General features: G+C 40.7%; 1 protein-coding gene across 16 annotated transcripts in view; it reads right to left on the bottom strand.

The window, feature by feature from the left end:
• RAD51B (RAD51 paralog B) overlaps window positions 1–21298 on the bottom strand; it is a 672513-nt gene that overhangs the window by 285031 nt on the left and 366184 nt on the right. Inside the window, exon 10 of one of the 16 annotated variants that reach the window (XR_011532985.1) lies at window positions 97–203. The exons of the other annotated variants lie outside the window; for them this stretch is intronic. The gene's annotated coding sequence lies outside the window, so the exon portion shown is untranslated. The remainder of the gene's footprint in view (window positions 1–96; window positions 204–21298) is intronic. 16 annotated transcript variants of the gene reach the window in all.

Here is a 21298-nt window from a genome sequence, read left to right as displayed (position 1 = left end):
CCTTATTTACATACGCTCCTTTAATCCTCAGTGCAGTCCTGTGAAGCACGTGACATTATTTTTCCACTTTAAGGATAAACATATTCAGTAACTTGCCTAGCTTGCAGCAAGCAACCACGTCTGTGCGACTCCAAAATCACTTTTTTCAACCAGATACTTCACGTTCAAGGATGGCACCAGGAAAACTTGTGGCAATCTAAATCCTGCTAGAAGAAATGAAATAGGTAGTGCTGGAAAAAGCATCAGGGTAACTCACCAATCCTATGTCTACCTTGCACATTTTCTACTCCAGGTAAGTTCCTTCTCTAGACAACTAGTATTCTTGTCCATTTCACAGGAGAGGAAAGCAAGGTGCCAAGAGGTATAGGGAATCATGCACACTAGTAAGCAGAAGAGCTAGTAGACCACAACATGGCTCTGATTGTCACCTGTGGCAAGATGTGGCCTTTGAAATAACTTGGTAATGGGGAAGAATTCTTTATATCACTTTAGAATAACGAAGGTGTTATATATATAAACATATATTACACACACATACATGAATATAAAATCTCATCTGAACCTCCTTATCATCTAGTGGTAAGGTAAGTATTACATCTCTTTCCACATCAGAGAGGAAAAGTGAGTAGCCTAAAGTTTACAGCATATAATTGGACCCAAACCCCGGTCTACTGACCCCAGATCCCATCTTCTTTATACTCCTTGATCCTGAAGGGGAGTGCCCTCTCACAAAGAGGCAGACTGATGGTAAGGGAATAACCCCCATGAGAAAGCTGGGTCTCACTGTCTTTCTGTAACAAGGACAAGCTGCTTGTGAAGTTGTGATGCCCAATGCAATGGGATCTTGGCTTCACTTCTTTTCTCTACAGAGGTGACTATCAATGGTGTTAGAACCTCGCTCTGTCTGAGGGTGGTCTTCCGTTACTAATGTGAAGCTCATTGTAAGTGCTAGTTATGGTTTATTAGAAGTGGTCCTATTCTTTAATTCAGCCAAAGAGTTCCCAAGAGAGGATAGTGGAAGCAAGAAGTAAGAGAAAGCCATATGTGGGACTAGGTAGGTTCAGGGCAAGACTGGAAGGAGGTTAAAGAGTAAAGCATATATTTAGGGCTTCCGTCCCCAACCCCTACTATCTTCTCTCTGTCCTGAGCACCCCATGGGCTTTGTACACTCATCCTTCCCATCATAGTTGGAGTGGAACCCCTCTCAGACCTCCTTTCCCCGGCCAGCACTACCTTAAAGGGCTTTGAGAGCTCAAGACCCCATCCCTGGACCATCCACCATGACTCATAAATCTATATAGTCCTTTATCCCCTTCCTTCTTTTTAATGAACTACATCTTAAATAAGTCTTAGGTGACTTTTGCTACAGATCTTTGTGTTACCGGGAGGGCCCCTAGTGACATACCAATTGCTCTGAAGCAGTGACTCTGAAGTGGTAGAGGTGGGTCTCGCATCTAGTCTTCTGACTAAAATTCCATGTTAATGCCTCTTACACATTCTTTTCCTCCCTCTTCTGAAGAAGAAAATCTGGCTCTACATCTGACTGACAGATTCCCCTATATATATCTGAAGCATAGTTGAAATATAAGCTAAATATCTGACAAAATAAAATTACTCAAGCAATTGATTTAATTATTAAAATTTAAAATGTTAATAAAATATTTATTAAATACTAACTATGGTCAAAACAAAAATAAGACCGATATTTTTCTGTTAAAAAGGAGAAGTAATACGAGTATGTGAATAAACTACAATGAAAGGGAGCATATTATCCTTGTCATAAGAAGGATGAAAAGAGAGAGCCACAGGAGTCTAGAAGATGGGAAGAGATGATTCTCACTGGGGGGTTCCGGGAAAGTGTCATTTGATTTGGGCCTTGGAAGAAAGGCACAATTTGGTCATCGAAAGTTACGTGGAAGGTCATTTCAAATGTCAGAAGAGGCTCCAATATTATAAGAATTTGGATCTGCAGAGTATTTCAGAAGAGGAATTTAAACTCTGGAATACTAGAAGTTGCTAAAAAGGTAACTGATCTATATTTTTCTATGATAACAGATCAGGCATTTATACCAGGAATTCATCTGTCTCTAAAAGGAGGTCTTTGAGAAGCATGGAAATGGGCCTCCCAGTTGAGAGATACTAGAAAGGACTTCCCCTCTTCATGCAGCTTCTCATGTCTGCATATCCTAACCTTTCAGGAAGGAGATGCAAGGTGTCTCCATAGTTCCATCCTTCCACTGAAGTTGGTTCCTACAGGACAGGTTCTTGCAGTGAAAGGAAATTTGTCAGTTGAGAGAGTCAAGGGTTTGTGTGTGTGTGTTTCAAACTATAGAGCTAAGTTTCGAACTGTATTTAGAAGTTAAATTCTGCTAAAACACATCAAAGTGTACCAGGCCCCATTACAGAGGAAAGGAAAAGCCCTAATTCATATGCAACAGGGTTTAGGAAAAATCTTTATGAAAGACTTCTTAGCAAACCAAGAGAGTGAAAACTAAAACAAAAACAACAACCAAAAAGTCCTCAAATGATTGTGTGTCATCAGTGCCCATCCTAGTAGCTTCTTCCAGTTCCCTCATAGGCAGAAGAGACCCCATTAGACTTCAGAGTTTTCCTACCCCGGAGAAAGGAGGCATTATAAGCCAAAACAGATTCCTCTGATTTGTTCCACTTCTGAAAAAAAAATCTATTTTTTTCTGCCAGTTACTTTTCAACATAACTGACAAGAAAGCTTTCCACTATTCTGTTTATGTTTTCTAAGCTCAACCAGAGGTTCAAATAAAAATGTTAATCAATACAACATATAAGCATATTACTTTCATGTAAATTCAGTCAGTTATTTGGTCATATGTGGGGTCACAGAGAAGTCCCCTGACCCCAACCCAGACTTGGAAATAAGGAAAATAAGATGGCGCTGTGGGGTTAAAGTAAGTAATCAACACTTACTGGCTCAGAATAGAATCACACAATGAAAGGACAGAATATGTGCCCCTAAAAGTAATAGATCTAGGTAATGATCATCAATGGATGATCATTAAGTGAACCATTAGGTGAAAAGCTGATAGGGAACTTGGCCATGAAATGACCAGGCTACCATAATCTGAACCCACTGACCAATTTAATCACCATTAAACGTGGTACAACCAGACATGACTGCCTTATGACATGATAAAATAGGAAGTACATAGCACCACCTATAGAATATTTTTGCTTAAAAAAATCTAATAACCACTAGTTTATGGGATATAGAAGACCAAGTTAAATGACACCACGAGGAAGCCATCAGCCAAACCTAGAATGTGTGGCATTCTACATCCAATTTCGCCAACAAATCAATGTCATAAATAAAGGAGGGGAGGAATTGGTATAGAATAAAAAGAAAATTACGGATATAATAACCAAATACAATTTGTAGACCTTATTCAAACTAGCCAATTGTAAAAGGACATCTTTGAGACAATCAGGGAAATTTGAATATGGGTTGGGCATTAGATGACGATAATGAATTGTTAATTTTGCTAGGTGTGATGAAGGCATGGCACTTATGGTTTCAAATGCCCTTATCAATTTAAAGATGAAAGATGGGTGGAGAAATATGTTCCAGAAAGAAAGAAAGAAAACATAACCTTGGTATATTTAGTAGCTTGCCATGAATACTTACAATGGCATAATAATGTAAATGATAAATATGGTTTTAACTAAATATTACAATATTACCATACTGGAAAGAAAGGGAAGAGTGAAACTGAAAGGAAGAGTGGTCTGAGTGCTCAGTGGTCATCGTCCATAGACGTCACCTTCAATAGAAAAATTAAGAAACAACAATTCAAGCACATCATTTAGATAACTAGCAGAACCACCAGCTCAGTGATTCGAAAGTGGCTGCTGCCAGAGAGTAAGAATCGAAGGGGAGAAGCAGACTTGGGGCAGGGAAATGCTGTTTTTTCAGTTTAAGTATTCTATGATTATTAGATATGTAAAACAATGTACATGTACTTTGATGAAAAATAAAATTTAAATAAAAAACACATCACAAGGATGTGAAGAGGAAGTTTGTCTGCCAAAAAATTAATATAAAGGATAGTCAGAGAGGCAAATGATGGCAGTGCTGATTCCAAACCCGACTAGGGCTGCCATGGAGCCCGGTGTGACTCAGATGAGCACATGGATCACCTGACAGGTAGGTCTGAGCTGTGGAGACAGACGCAGCAGGCTAACAGGGCCTGAGACCATAAACATTTGAATCACTTAACTCCCTTATCATCAATTCCATACTTTCCAGGTAGCTTTCCAATAATTTGATCTCTCTTTTAACTTGCCTGGAGGGGGACATGTGCTACTTAGACAGGCATGCCTATCCAATGCACAAAATCTCTTTGTTTTTCATTCTGAATGAATAATTTGGCATTCTGCTTTGATGGCTCAGTCTGGCTTGTAAGCTTTAAGACCAAGAACAGGGCGAGGTCCACCTGAGTGTGACAAGCTCAGGGTCAAAACAGGCCCAGGCCAGATGACCAGGTAAAACACACCTTGTGAGGCTTCCTGGCTTGGCTAGTGGCCTCCTCCCAGGAGCGGCCCTAATCTCAGGGTCCTCCCCACACTCCCTTGGGCCCTTTCACTTCAACCCAGGTAATCGCTATCATTTCCCTACATTACACTAAATAATAAACTGCGTTTGACCACTTCCAGGAAGACACAGTGGACACCTGAGGCTCTTTCAAAGCAAAGACATTCTTCACCAAGTGTTTTCAGGACACTATAGTCCCACCAGTGTCCCTCAGCACACGAGGGGCAGAAGCTGAAGTTCCAGAACTTTCAAAATATAGAAAGTGTTCACAAACTTAAAAGATTATAGTAGTGGAGTATTTCAATTTTTTTATAAGTGCCCTTTACATGTAATAGCTCATTCAATCCTGATAAAACCCTGTGGTGTAGGGCCATTCTATTTTTTATTTCTGTTTATTTACTTATTTGTTTACAAAGATGGAGAATAAGGTACAGAGAGGTTGAATAATTTGGCCAGAGTCACACAGCAAGACGAAGCCTGGATTCACACCTGGGCTGTACAGTTACAGGGTCTGGTTGAGGTGAAGTGTCTCGCTGAGGCTCACACAGCAACTGAGGAGCAGAGCTAGGAAGGGGCATCTCTCATAGAAGGAAGTGGAAGCAGACAGAACCCTTGAGCCATCACAGTCTCCCAAAACCATAGCTACTGGAGCCAATTCCATTACCTCTGAAGGAGCTGACTAAACACCCAAGTTATACAAAGTCCTCTCAACGATCACTCGGTGGAGCAGAGAGCCCCCATGGCAGCTCAATCCGAAAATTCAAAACCAACCCCTGAAATCACAGCAGAACTGTCTGATCACAGGACAAAGAAAGGAGCATGGCACACAAAAAGTGTCTGCTCTTCCATTTTCAAGTTAAAATAAATATCTCACAAAGATAACAGGCACTTTGCTTTACTCCCCTGGAGAAGGGAGGATGCAAAGGAAACTGTGACATCAATTTAGGAGGTTCCCAGAGTTTAAACAATATTGTTTTTTTCTCAAACCTACCACTTATTGAGCAGTTACTACGTGTGAGCATTGAGGAGCTAACTTTACAGACACTATCATCACCATCCTCAAAACAGCTCAAGTTACGGGCTCCCTTACTCTGAGCTGGTCAGTCTGCTAAGCACTTCACAGGGATTACCTCCTTTAATCCTGACCACTGTCCTATGAGGCAGGCCAGAGTATTATATCCACTTTACAGATGAATAAAATGAGCTTAGAGAGTTTACAAAAATGGAGCAAGTTAATTGGAGAGCCAGAACCTGAAGCTAAAGCCCGACCCCAGATCTACCAGAACACAAAGGCTTGCGTCTAAACCGCCATGCTATCTTGCCTCTTCACCTCTTTTGATCTTTACGACACACCTTAAAGGTTAGTGTTATAATCCTTATTTTACAGAAGAGAAAACTGGAGTTCAGAGAGGTTACACCACTTTCTGAAGACACTCAGCTGGTAAGTGGCAAAGCTGGGATTCAGATCCAGGATCATTTGACACCAAAGCCCAGGCTCTCCATCACTACACTACAATCTCTCTCCTTTTACTGGGATGTCAGCTCACCTTTCAGGAAATATTTCTCAAGGGCTTAGCTATGCACCAGGCACTCTTTTAGGCACTGAGGATACAACGGGAATAAAACAGCTAGCAATCCTTGCCCCATGGAGTCTATATTCCAGCAGCAGGAGGCAGCCAATGAACACAGTCAGCAGTAAGTGATACAGTCCGTCAAAAAGTGATCATTTCTATGGGAAACAAAGTAGAGTAGGGGGATTTAGTATAAGGTATGCAAACAGGTTGCCATTTTAAACAGAGTGGGCAAGAGAGGCTTTATGGAAAAGGAGGAATATGAACATAGACTCAAAGGAGCCGAGGCCAGGAGGCATGGGGATCTCAGTCAGTTTTACATCTCCTCACCAGAAATCTTTAAAGAGAAACCCTCTAACCCTTTAACATCTTACCTCATGTGGAAATACCAAGGAAGCAGACAAGTTAAAAAACCAAGGGCCTTGGCTTTGCCCCCTAACTTGCCAAACATGTATACTGCAAGGTGACAAGAAAATATGCACACAGCTAATCCACCATTACAGATGGAAATGTTAAGCCTAGTGGTGGTACCTAGGCAAGGGGGAAAAAAGTGCTAAATATTTTACCTATGAAGAATTAGGGGCCGGCCCCATGGCCGAGTGGTTAAGTTCGCACGCTCTGCTTCGGCGGCCCAGGGTTTCACCAGTTCGGATCCTGGGTGCGGACATGGCACCACTCATCAGGCCATGTTGAGGTGGCGTCCCACATGCCACAACTAGAAGGACCCACAACTAAAAGTATAGAACTATGTACTGGGGGGGATTGCGGGAGAAAAAGATAAAAAAAGAGAGACAGATTGGCAAGTTGTTAGCTCAGGTGCCAATCTTTAGAAAAGAAAAGAAAAAAAATCAGCTCCCCTCCCCAAAAAAAGTAACAGCTGATTTTAAAAATAAAAATCAATCTCCTTCTAAAAGAAAATTAGTTCCCAAAGTAAGCAGCCTTCCCCAGGCAATCTGGGTGATGTCTTCATCAAGCTCAGTCTACAGATGTTAGCATTTCACAACCATTCCCATAAAACTGCTCTGCACAGCAGCCAAAGACTGGCTGAACCCCTGTGACCCAAACGTGATATCTCCAGAAAAACCAACAAGGCAAGCTACATTACACTCTCCATGAGTACACAAGGCCTCGGCCATCCTGCTGGAAGAGCTCATTACACTGCAAGGGGCATCTGAGAGTTCAGCCTACGACTGTGGGAAATTACAGAGATAATCTCTTAATCCAAATAAAAAAAGAATTCCTCTACTAGGGAAATCTTGAGAACCCATCTTCCATTCCAGACTTTCTAATAAGGAAGCGCTAAAGCTAGGCCCTGAATTTTGGTACTTGGCCTCCTCTATGAATGGTCGCTGGTTGAACCATCTTCCCCTTCTAGTTTCCAAGCACATTTCTTTGGCCACATCTGAGGATACAGCAATATATATCCTATAGGGCCTCTCCTGGATTGGGATAGATCGGAGGGCACCTCACAAAGGAAGGGGACTGAAGAAGCAGTTTAGTAGTGGAAGTTAAGGTTGAAAAGTTATTACCAGAGTTAAGGTTAGTAAAGTATTACAGATTATTTGAAATTTATTTCTAGTTTTGATTTACTTGTTGACTAATAGAGAAAGAGAGTGGCTCTATAACAGCTGTTTCCAACCAGCAGCTGTGGATGACCAGAGGCTTCAGATCAAGAAGGCAGGTAAACCCAGAGCCCTGATCCAAGGCCTGCGCTCTGGCATTAGATCACACTGCTTTTCCTCATACGAGTTCTGCAAAATAATTAAGAGAGAAAGAGAGAGAGAGAAGGACCAGCCAAGAGAGAGGATCTTGGTCTAAGTTCTGGAGCAATAATAGAAAACAGGACTAGTCAGGCCTCTGTCTGCTTGTGGGGTGAGTACACACATTAGTCAGGGTCCAACAATATACCAGGAAACGAGGAGATGAGCCAGACAATTTCAGATACGATGAGTGACATAAGGAAAGAAAATACTGTGCATGGGGCTATTGATAGGAGGGTCAGGGAAGGCCTGTCTGAGAGAAGACACTTGGGCTGAGATCTGAGTGACAACTCTGGGGTGCCACAGAGTTCAAGGAAGAGAGTCCCAGGAAGAAGAGATGAGTATTCAGTTCACGAGGCAGAAACAAACTTGCAGTGCTCTAAAAACCCAAGAAGACCAGCACGGCTGGAGGTTAGTGAGAGCCAGGCAGCATTTTGGAGGCTGGCATAAAGGCTTTGGGTTTGGTTTTAAGGGTGGTGGCAGGCCACTGGTGGGTTTAAAGCAGGAGATTGATAGGATCTGGTTTATATTTTTAAATGTGCTAATTCTGAGGAATTAAAACTCCAACATTTAATCCCCATTGTGAAGGTACAGATTTTATGTTCTGTGAAACCCACTTAAAATATTCATGAGCCTTCAATTCCTCTTGGGGAAAGAAAAGGAGGAAGGGAGGGAGGAAGAAAGAAAGGGAGAGAGAAAGAAAGTGAGAGAGGGAGGGAGGGAGAGAGAGAAAGAGAGGAAAGGTGAAAGAGAGGGAAGGAGGGAGGAAGAGAGAGAGACAGAGAGAGTGACAGACAGAACAGAGAGGGAAAGACAGAGAAAGAAAGGAAGGAAGGGAGGGAGGGAGGGAGGAGAGAGGGAGGAAGGAAGGAAGGAAGAAGGGAAGACAAAAAGACAAGGCAAGACTAGACCCAATAAGGCTTTTGTTCAGGCTGCTAAGAGTTGGGAGATGTGTACGGACCAAATCACAAGGTCTCAAAAATAGTGCAGTAGGAGAAAGACCCATTAGATATCTAGACTGGAACCAGGGGAGTGTTTTCATAGCCCTGTCTTCTCAGGATGACCAGAGGGTGAGACCTGAGAGGAGAAGGTATCTGATCACACTGCTCCAGCTGAATCCAACAGTAGTGACAGCACTGAGGCAAAATATTTCTAGTTGGAAACACTTTCCAACAGAATTCCAGTTCATCCAAGGCAGGATGTGGTACCACTCTATCGGTCAGCAAGTACTTATTACATCTCTACCAAATGCAGTGTAGGGACAGAAAAAGACGAAAAAGTGAATACTGTGTAAATTACAGATGCAGTGTGCGTCTGAGGATTTGGAAGTCTCCTAGGGAAGATAGGAGAGAATATTCACAGTGGTACACTAAGCTATCTTTACATATATGTAGATAAATTCAGAGGTAGAGGGCAAACCCAGGTCTTTGGATTCCTGGTTCTTCACTGTCTCATATGAACGAACTCACAAAGCCCACAGTTTATGATTCTAATTGTAATGGGATGTGATCAGACATTCTGCCAGGAATCTACAACTCCTCTTGCTATTACCCCCAAGAAGATAAAGGTCATCCATAAACAGCCACTTGGCTGAATCCACTTCAGCAAATTCAATCTCTTCCAACCCACCATCAGTTTCACTTCCCTCTGGGGAAGCTACAAAATGTACACGGGAGGAAGTGAGAGTGACCAGCTGGTGAAGATTTGTCTTTTTTGAAAATGCACAATCTACACAAGATATAAATGCATACACAGAGGCAAATGGCAGCATGGAGTGTGCATCTGTGTGAGTGTGTGCACATGCACATACATAGGCATTCTAACAGCTCATCCAAGAAAAATAAGCAAGACCTGAATATGTCAGGGGTGTCTACAGAGTGCCTAAAGTGATATCTCCCAGAGAGGGAGGATAAAATTGGCCTGGTTTCTCTGGCTAGCAGGGAATACAATTCTCTTTTTGCTGCCCAAGGAGAAAGGTGAGAACTCATCAGAGGATTTATTTTATGAATTAGTCTCTACTCTCCATTCAAACAACTTCCAATGAAAATGGCATTCAGGTCACTTGTTTAAAACAACAGCAATTTATAACAGTAGTTGATATACTACATGGAAGCTTCTGGCACATTACTTGACATCCGAAAAGTTCAGTTTTATCTATGTAAAACGGGAACCATAAAACTGACACGCTTTAGAATCAGGGCAGTGGGAGGTTCAGCATGAAATAAATTGTTTAATTTATTATAATAAAGCACTGTGAACATTTTTATATTATGTTCATGCCCAAAGTGATACACATGATTAATCTGATGTTAACTCAGATGTATCAGCCGAATAGATTATAATCCCCTATTGTCATCTTGAGAGACAGAAGACAGAATTCTGGGCCTGTGAGCCAACCATTTCTAAGACAACTTCCTCTACAACACGGGGAGGAGTCTCCTTCAGGGGTCTGGAGAGGCGCTGTAGGAGCTCTGGTATGGAAATTTCTCTGTAAAATGGCTCATATCTAGAAGTGCCATCCTTTTGATTAACATTAATATTTGCTAAATAATCCATCAAATCCTAAACACCTAATTCTCCCCTTTAGATCTCTTTAGATTTTTTTATAACAACCTTCTGAGGTGTATAGAAAAGTTGTTATTATCGTCATTAATGTGCTAAAACTGAGGCTCAGAGAAGTTACTGGAATTGTACTTTCCAAAGGCGGTAGCCTAAATTTTGATGATGTCTAACTATCATCATTTCTGTTAACTAGCAAAATAAGAATTAAACTTTAGCAAAACTGTAGCATCAAAAAGCAAATCAGTGTTTGCCTGAGGCCAGGGGAGCAGAGGGGAGTGACTGCAAGGGAACAGGAGGGAACTTCTTGGGGTAACGGAAATGTGGTTACTAGGTGTACATATTTGCCAAAACTCATCGAACTTTATTGTACATAAATTAAAATTGAAAAAATTTTATATTAACCTCCCAATTTTCCTTTCCATAGACAAGAGATGTTATTGAACTTTACTATTCTTTTTCTACTGCCTTTGTCCAGAAGACTAATTATTTCATTTGACTCTTCTAGCGGTAAACATGTTCTCTTTGTCGTCATTTCTTTGATGTTAAATGCAACGACGTTAAATTATGTTTCTACGTTTGCATAAGGGAATTTTTTTTCATATAATGCTGTGTGTATTTACCTTACATTGGTTGCCTAAACTGAGGTATGTTTTTAATATTTGTGGTTGTCACAGTGTTTCTATTATTAGGGGTACTCTGGGGATCTGAATCAGCTGGATCGTTCACATTCAGAGCTCAAAACCAAAAGAGCAAACATTTCCAAAGAGCAAAAAAAGTCATGTTTTTCCTGTGAGCACAATATTCTTCCCCTTTTCTAACTGCCTTCTTGCCCAGCTGAAGAACATGCCAGGCCACTGGAGGCAACGGACTGAGGCACACTCACAAGTTGGCTTTTCAGGCTAAGAGCACCTCGTGAGAACTCAAGGCTCTGGTCTCCTACCTACCTAGGAGCCGATTCAGAATTTTGATTCTGTTTTCCTAGAAGATAGGTCCTATATCTCTGTAGCTTTACATAATACATAGAACTACATAAAGAAATGGTTTGCTGATGTTATCTACAAAATAATAACATTTACATATTTTCGCAGCGCTTTACAAAGTGCTTTCACATTTGTTAATGCGCTCGAGGCAACAACCTTGTAAGGTTGGTACTCTTATTAATCCTATTTCATAGAGAGATCAAGGTCACTGGGAATATATGCAATTTGTCAAAGGACACTCAGCTCTTAAGTGGTGGAGTAAGAATTTTGTCTTATAGCCTGTCCTCTACTCATGTACACCACCTTGCCTCTGATAACTTCACTTACATCAAAAAGTCATCCTCCTTCCAGAGAAGGAAGTAGCTAAGGCCAATTTCCAATAACAATGGAAACAAAACAATAATAGTGTTCCAAAACATTGATCACTTTGCTAGACAAGGACTTCCTCATCAGTAGGGGAAAGAAATAAAGAACAAACACGATGGGATCATCCGATCTACCACTTATAAACCCAGTACATACACTTTATCCAATTTGGTGGCACTACATCTTAATAACTGTGCATTTCTAACATCACTACATTTATAATTCATATTTTGCTAAGCACAATCATATTCATCCCCCAAAACACCAGCCATCCACTCCCTCCTCTATGAGTTCTTCCCTGATCTTCTAGAGCAGATTGTTTTCTCTCTCTGTGCTACTTGATTCATACCAATATAATTGCATTTACTATCTTAAATCATATAGTTAATTATTTTCACACCAGTCTGTCTCACTGGTCCAGGAGCATCTTAAAAACAAGGACCACATCTTTGTGTCATTGGCACAGCACCTGATACATAACAGATCCCAAGGAAGTGATAGCTGAAAACTCACTATGGAACCTAACAATTATTTTTGATACTCTTAGCCATAAATGAGTGATAAATCTTAAAAGATCAAACTTTACTGAGGCCAAATCACTGTCCCAAGGACACAGTAACTTTGTCATTATAATCCTACCTCCAAATCCAGTTTAAGAATTCTATTTTAACCACTAATAAAAGTTATAGGTCTCCAGTTCACAAGGGTCTATTCACTCCAGACATCCGGGTAATAGGAAGCCCCATCAGTAAAGTGAACTGGATACAGGAGATGAAGCTGAAACCTAGACTATCCCACTCATTCCAAGACATCCAGTCACTTGGCCAGTAATCCACTTGACCTAGATTATCCCACATACTTCACACCAAACCCTCTGGTATTATATGCTATTGTAGAAGTACAGTTCAGAGAGATAAAGGTCTTCAGACACCATATGCTATGCTTTTCCCACTATACTACGCAGTCTCCCCACATGTACCTTTAATCTGAGATAAGTAATATCCAGACAAGGCAGAAGAGAAGTGGTAAAGGAGGTTAAAACATAATGCTAATCCCTCTCACTTTCTGCCATCCACTTTCCTTGGATCTTGAAAGCGTCTCACATCTTATTCAGTATTCTGAAATCCCTCCAAACTAGATTCTACTAACTTCTTCTCTGACTGAACTAATTCCTGCCCTTGATAACTGTCTCAAGGCTCCACAAAAGTTCCAATAACCAACTTGGATCCACTCTCCCTTTCCTCTCTTCCTAGTCTCTAAAAAGGTAAATACCCTGTGAGATGCCCCCTGCACCGCTGGCATTCCCCACAAGTTGGTATGGTCCCTGGTACTCCATAGTATCTCTAACTGGCTCATGCAAAATCTTCTCACAAACCTCTGGCAATCCAAAATACTGCCTACTAAGAAAACTTTCTCTTCTCTTCCACTCTGGTAAATTCTATCACTAAGCCTATAAACCTCTGATAAAATGTCAGAAGTCTGGTGGTTCCATCCTTGCCTGTAAATCATCCCTAATCACAGAATTCCTAGAAGACTAGGAACTTTTTAGGCATTCAGGTTTCCTTTAGGGCGGTCCCAAATGGGCTAGGCATGTTGACCGATATGACAAGCCTACTCCTGATTACCAGGAGAAGATAGCTAATCAAAATAGTCCTACTAATTTAGGAGCCATAGTCCTGGATAAACACAATCCTCCCTGCTATTCTAAGCAACATGTCCTGGTCCCCAGAGCTCTATCCACTGTTTTAGGTGAATTCAGATGAAGTGGCAAGGAAGGTCACGGATCAGAGGGTATGTTTGCAGAGCCATCTCAAGAGTTTGGCAAAGTGGGATAATCACTCACTCTTGAGTTTTACGTGGGCCTTGGCTGTTCCCAGAAGGGAAGCATAAGTCAGTTAGAAGACCAGTACCCAAAAGGTGAAATTTACATATAAAATAAATTTGCTGCTGACTTCTCTTCGCACACTGCTTTTTGGTATCCCTTTTACCTACTACACGTTATTTACGATTTTCGCATTCTGGTTTCTGATGGCCAAGGCTGCCATTAGTGCTCATTTAAACCAGATGTTTTCCACAAGAAAATGTCAGATGAGGGGGAAGGGCTAGGCCCATTACAAAAGAATGTAGGCCTTACAGCCTTCCTCCTCCAGGAGACTTTGCAGATTTGACTCAAGTTTCCGAATTGAAAGCCTGACATAGTCTTTTTTGCTTACAGTAAAACGTAGTTCTGTGTGTTTAAATAAGAAGTAGTGGCAGGAAAAAAAAACCAACATTGTGAAATATAGTAATCTTTACTGTATATGTAACCAATATTAATTAAATAAATCTAAAATGTAAAATTAGAATTAAGTATTCATAATAGATATTATTATAAAATAAGACTGAAGTTCAAAAACCTTATTTAAATTTTGGTTGCAAATATGTCATTAACATCATGAGGACTGTCTGCTCTGCGAGCCCTCATCCTGCCCCAACCCTTCTATGTGGCTATTTGCATCCTTGCTCCCTTTTCACTTCTTAGGTTTTCCCTGGCTTCTATGAAACAAGAAAGTCTGCTTTTTGCATAAACTGGTTAGATTTGGGTTTTTACCACTTGCTACAAAGAGTCTTGACTAAAATGTTGTATTCTGTATTAGAATTTGTGTTCAAACTCTACTAGTAAGAGAGTTTGTTTCATAGGCAAACTGCAAAAATATCCTGATACCTTCGACCCTGGCCAGGCGCCAGTGAGGTAGGTACCATCTCCTCCATGCAGATGAGCAAACAGGCTCAGTGACCTGCTCAAGAACTAACAGCTAACTACGAGTCCTGGGGAGCATGCCAACTCAGGGGGACAGGACTCAGAATTCTACCACCCTCCTAAAGAAGCTGGGCAAGGGTGGGGGGGGGGGGCAAGTGAAAATCCCACAGCAGGGGGCCATGAATATAAATTTCAACTGCACTTAGTAAAAAGCTTAAGTGGTGTACTGGGATATGTTGTTTATCCTTCTTCACTATCAAATCTGAAAGTTTTCTGCATCTGATTAAACAGACTCTGCCTTGGGGGCTGGGGGTGGGATGGGAAGGGGGTAGGGAGTGGTGCTCCAGGGCAGCTTGGGATGGAGGCTGCAACGTTCCCACAAGTGTGATGGTCACTCCGCTCCACCCCAGCATCTCAGGCCCCCCCACTGAATGCTGCCCCAGCCACAGAATCAAAGGCAGAACTTGCTACTAAAACCTTGGACCGTAAATCCTTACGCCTCCCTGTCTCTTCTTTCCTGCATTGCCACTTTTTCCTCCTACTCTATCCATAACATCACAAGTGCACACACACGCAGCAACATTCACATGGAGCAATGCACAAGACAGCAACACCCAAGATGAAGAGATTCTAGGGAGAAGGGGTAATATCCACCCAGCCGGTTACTCCCCACAGCTAGGATGGCTGCGAGCCCTGCACTCACTAGCGGAAATGGTCTCCTCCAGGATCTATCTGTCAGCCCCTTCTCCTGCCCTGAATCCCTGGCCCACTGTCTCCTGCCTCAGGTTCCCTTGTTGCTCTTTTCTGTTTGAATCTCACTAGGTCCTTCTGCCTCATCGTTTTTCTACTCACAAAGCCCAATACCAATCCTATACCTGTTACTGGTTTGGGGGCGCGGGGGGGAGTATGAGTCCTGGTTATGCCCACTCCTTTGCTTTGGGATAAGCAAGGATTTAAAAATATCTAATACAGGCGGTCCCGTTTCACACAAGGACTGCATTATAAAGTTGGCGTGTAAGGCAAAATTTACATAGTCAAAATTACCCTGGAAAATCCCTTCAACCTCCCAGTAAAAAATATATGGTTTTGTAGTTACAACACTGCACAGTAATATGTGTATACAGTAATATGCATAGCATATAATTAAAATTACAAGTGCAAAATACGATTCTGCAGTATTTTTAATTATATACAAGAAAGAGAGCGAAGAGCTGAACTTGAATAAATTAAATGGGACGCTGATGCTCCTCCTCTGTATCTTTCACCCCAACTCCCACAGGCTTTTCACACACTTCTAAATAGGCTTAGGGGCTCCATTTACATGAAAAGACAGACAGCTCCGGGAACCTTTGAGGCCTTCTCTTAAGATACACAATCACCACAAAAGGAAAAGGGAAAGCATTCTTTCACACAGATCTCTTTCCTGTTTTTGCCTTGTGGCAGGAACAAAAGAAGATTTCTGAAAGAGAAAGCCCATAAAAACTGCAGGCAATAACTTCTACACCGGGCTGTGAAAGACGCCAGTTCCAGAATGCTTCCTTTAGCTGCGACATCCACAGCACGCAGCCTTGAGGAGACGCACGGGTCTTCGTGACCAGTTGGCCTAAGGTCTCTGAAGGATGCACCAGCCTTAAGAGAAAATCAATTCTAAGAAACTGTGGAGGATTAATTAGAAAGACACATTCTAGCTAAAGTCTGGGATGAAACAAAGGTTACATTAGGCACTTAATGATTAATGGAAGATTAATAATTTTTGCAAATGTGTTTATGGTTTTTTAAGAACTCATTTTCTAAGTAGAGCTTTAAATATAGCATCAGTATTTATATTAGCTGTTGAATATTCTTGTAAATGTGAGAAAATGAGCTTATCTCACATCACTATCCCCACTATCCTCCTCTCCTCCTCACTTCTCCTGCCCTTCCACATACATACACAATGTCTCAGTCACACTGGCCACCTTTTTGTTTCAGAATAGTCCAAGCTTCCTTCTACCCCAGGACCTTTGTGCCAGCTATTTCCTTCGTTCTGAATATATTTTCCTCAGTTCTCCCCATGACTGGATCCCTTTCATCATTTAGGTCTCAGCTCAAGTCATCTTCTCAGAGAGGCCTTCTCTAACCACCCATTTTACGGCAGCCAATGTCTCCATCACCCACCTCCATCTCCCTGTTATCACCTCTCCTGGTTTTATTTCCCTTCTCATATTTATCACTATCTGAAAATAGCTCATATATTTGTTAATTTGCTTACTGTCTGAATCCTTCCAGTGGAATGTAAACTCCTTGAGGACAGGACCTCTGTCTTGTTTACCGCTTTCTCCTCAATGCCTAGTACATGTCTGTCTCAGAGTAAGTGCCCAATAAATATCTGATGAGAGAATAAATGATTCTCAAGCAAAATAGGCATAGAACTATGGCCATATAGCCTTAGCCCTCCTGCTTGGACCACAGCATCACGGCCAAGGCGCCATGCCTAACTGGTGCCTGCCACCTTAAGGACTAGCAAGAGGCCAAGAAGGAAAATAGAGTTTTAAGAGGTCAACTTGAAGCCTAAAGTTATATACAGCCAAGAACTATCATAGAATTGATTGGTTTGAGGTTTCTCTATATACCATTTTCCCTCTCTGCCTGCTTGACAAGAGGGGAGAAACATCAGAGATACAGAACTATCACCTGTCAGGAAAATCAGGTGTATCCCTGTCTGAGAGCTCCAATAGAACCAAGTCCCCATGGCATTAACTAAAACCTGGGACCCTTCTACCTGGTCCAGCCAGACTCAGTAAGAACACAGAGTTCTAATCTAGGGTATTATGTGGGCAGCAAGCATGGTTATGGCATGACCATTAGACTCATGAGGCTTTCTTCCTTGACCAAAAGGATACACCCACTTCCTTTTACGGTATCTGTTGAAATTCAATTCCACAGAACTTTACGGAGGACATTGTGGACCAGACACTGCACAATGTGCTACAGAGGATGCTGAGACAAGTCAGTGGGCTCAACACCAACAACTTAATGGTGGGAGGCATAAGACAAACATATAAACATACAAGGCTTATCGAAAGTAACAGAAGAGGCCCAAAGAGTGCTCCCTTTGAAAACCACTCATTACTGTAACAAACAATCCACTCAGGGGGGCTGGCCCCGTGCCTGAGTAGTTAAGTTCGTGCGCTCTGCTTCAGCAGCCCAGGGTTTCACTGATTCGGATCCTGGGCGCGGACCTAGGACTGCTTGTCAGGCCATGCTGATGTGGCATCCCACATAGCACAATCAGAAGGACCTATAGCTAGAATATACAACTATGTACTGAAGGCTTTGGAGAGAAGAAGAAGAAGAAAAAAGAGAAGAAGATTGGCAACAGATGTTAGCTGAGGTGCCAATATTTACCAAAAAGACCCAATCAACTCAGAAGATAATATACAGAAGGTAGAGGGAAGCAATAATAATAAATTTATGTGTCCCCATAATCTGAGCTATGGAAGACACTGGAATAGCTAACTAGAGAATCAAAGACACAGCAGCATGATGGTGACAAATCGTGATGAACAGGTGAACAAATATTGCCCCAAGTGTCTTCTAATGTGTCAGACATCATCCTGACACTTCTACTTGTAGTTACTTCTACACACATAGTTATTTCTACATGGGTTATTTAATTCTTATAATAACCATGTAACAGAAATTCAGTTTTTATCCTTGTTTTTACACGCAAGGAAATTGGAGCTCAGAGAGATGTGATAAAGGACACAAAGGGAACATGTCGGGATGGGAACCCAAATCTTGAGACTCAGCATCCAGTCCTCTTTTGACTTTCCACAACTATTTCCTTGATCAAGATATCACATAACCCATCTTTGTGAGACAGAAAAACACACATCAAATGAGTTTTCCAAATCTAGCTTTTTGGGTGAAAACTACATAAACTTCCAAATTAAAAACAAACTAAAAAAAGGATTTAATTCAGGAAAGCTATAGATCCCAGAAGGCAATTTCTTCTCAAGATGGCACAGAAATAATAACAATTTTGAGTTATGTCATTTATTTTTCAGAAATTTTTGATACAAATATCTGCTGGAAAATATTTAACTAGAAATAAAAAAGACTAAAATAAATGTAATCACTGGCTGCTTACCAAAATTTTCTAGGATGACTAAGAGAATTTATTTTATAAAATGTGTTTCCAGCCTCTTTGAATAGACCTGAGCTAATGTGAAAAATATATTGGTGGTGCTCTATGCATGTGTCCACCAAGACCTGCGCTGATCTTTGGTCTGCCATCCACCTTGCTTTAGAATCATATGAAACTATGGCCATTTATAAACACATTGTCAGCTTACGACTGGCATTGCACACTTAACCTTGTCCAATTCTTCTTTTGTCCCTAAAAAAGGCAAATGCCTTCTTGTTAAGTCACATGTGATGACATTTTAAGGCCTTTTAAGAACTCTATTTGTGCTCTGAGAGTTTTTAAAATCATCTTCCTTTTCTTTGCCTTCTGTTCAGTTTTTTCAAAATAGCAAGAGGACAGCCCAATCACATAAAGGTTGACGGGAAAAGACCAGCACGCTGATGGTGCTGCATCGCCACAACTTCCTGAAATCCTGATGCTTCCTCTAAATGCAATTTCCAAAATTTAAAATTCATTCACAGGCATCTAAAAGCAACATTGAGACATAGGTTTAAGCTCCTTGACATCAGTCTTGGCAAAGATTTTTTGGACTTGACACCAAAAGTAAAGGCAACAGAAGCAAAAATAAACAAGTAAGACAACATCAAACTGAAAAGCTTCTGTACAGCAAAGGAAACCATCAACAAAATGAAAAGGCAACCTACTGGATGGGAGAAAATATTTGCAAGTCAGTTATCTGATAGGGGTTAATATCCAAAATATATAAAGAACTCATACAACTCAATAACAAAAAACAAACAACCTGATTAAAAAAAAGTAGAGGATCTAAATAGACATTTTCCCAAAGACAACCAAATGGCCAACAGGTACATGAAAAGGTACTCAGCATCACTAATCGTTAGGGAAACGCAAATCAAAACCATAATGAGATATTATCTCACACCTGTTAGAATGGTTATTATCAAAAAGACACAAAATAATAAATATTGGCGAGGATATGAAGAAAAGAGAACCCTTATGCACTGTTGGTGGCAACGGAAATTGGTGCAGCCAGTATGGAAAAAGAGCCTCAAAAAATTAAAAAATAACTACCGCGTGAGCCAGTAATTCTACTTCTGGGTTTATCCAAAGAAAACAAAAACACTAATTGGAAAAGATATACACATTGTAGCATTATTTACAACAGTCAAGAGGTTAACCTAAGTGTCCATCAATGGATGAATGGATAAAGAAAATGTGATACACACACACACACACACACACACACACAGATGAATATTATTCAGCCATAAAAAAGAATGAAATCTTGCCATTTGCGACAACATGGATGGAACTCAAGGGCATTATGCTAAGTGAAGTTAGTCAGACAGAGAAAGACAAATATCGCATGATCTCACTTATACGTGGACTCGAAAAACAAAAAAAAACAAAAACTGAGCTCACAGATACAGAGGATAGCTTGGTGGTTGCCAGAGGAGAGGAGTGAGAGGTGGGTAAAATAAGTGAAGGGGGTCAAAAGGTACAAACTTCCAGTTATAAAATAAATAGGCCACAGGGATGTAATGTACAGTATGGTGACTGTAGTTAATAACACTGTATCATATATTTGAAAGCTGCTGAGAAAGTAGATCTTAAAAGTTCTCATCACAAGAAAAAAAATTTTGTAACTATGTATCATTAAGAATGTTATCTAAACTTATTGTGGTGATCACTTTGCAATGTATACATATATCAAATCATTATATTGTACACCAAAAACTAATACAATATTATACATCAATTACATCTCAATTTTTTTAAAAAAGGTTAAAAATATGCTCATTTCTTCAAATTAGCTGCGTTGGACAAATCACGGGTTTTTAAAAAATATTCAAGGTAGAAAGAACACTAGAGATCATCCAGACCAATGCCTTCATTTCACAGATGTGGCAACTAAGGCCCCAAATCAGTACATATTTAGACAAGTCTTTTCACTTATCAGGAATGTTAGTTTATTACTAAACTGTTGTTTGGGTAGACTATTACAACATACTATTACCACCAAAACCCAACTAGCTCTCCAAACTGATTATAACTTAAAAAGGAAAAAGTACACTCAAGACAATTAAAGACTGGTTCAGAAATGTCATCTTATGGTATACTGACACAATGGAGTACTACAGAGTTGAAAAAAGAAGAATGAAGAAAACCTCTATGAGCTGATATGAAATGATTTAAGAATATACTACTAAGAAAAAAATACAGAAGAGTATCTCTCTAATATGTTACATTTTTGTGCAAGAAAGAGGAAACAACAAATACATAGTATTTTTCAAATAAGAAATATATATATATCTGCATGCACAAAAAAAAAGAAAAGTGAAGAAGTAAAGGCCCAAGCCCTGGTATTCTCTGAGCTTGAAAGAGGAACAGCAGCCACTGAAAAAGAAAAAAAGAAGTGTGATGTCCCAGAAGTCAAGCCAATTGAAGAAAATGTATCAACTGTGTCAAATGCTTGAGAATGCATGTAACGGGAAAACTGAGAACTGGCCATTGGAATCAACAAGGCAAAGGTCATCGGTAACCTTGACAAGAGTCATTTCAGTGGGATGGTGGGAACAAAAGCCTAATCAGAGTAGGTTGAGGA

The sequence above is a fragment of the Equus przewalskii genome, chromosome 25 (assembly GCF_037783145.1).
Source record: "Equus przewalskii isolate Varuska chromosome 25, EquPr2, whole genome shotgun sequence".
NCBI classification, from domain to species: domain Eukaryota; kingdom Metazoa; phylum Chordata; class Mammalia; order Perissodactyla; family Equidae; genus Equus; species Equus przewalskii.
This window is presented reverse-complemented; position numbering and strand designations above follow the sequence as displayed.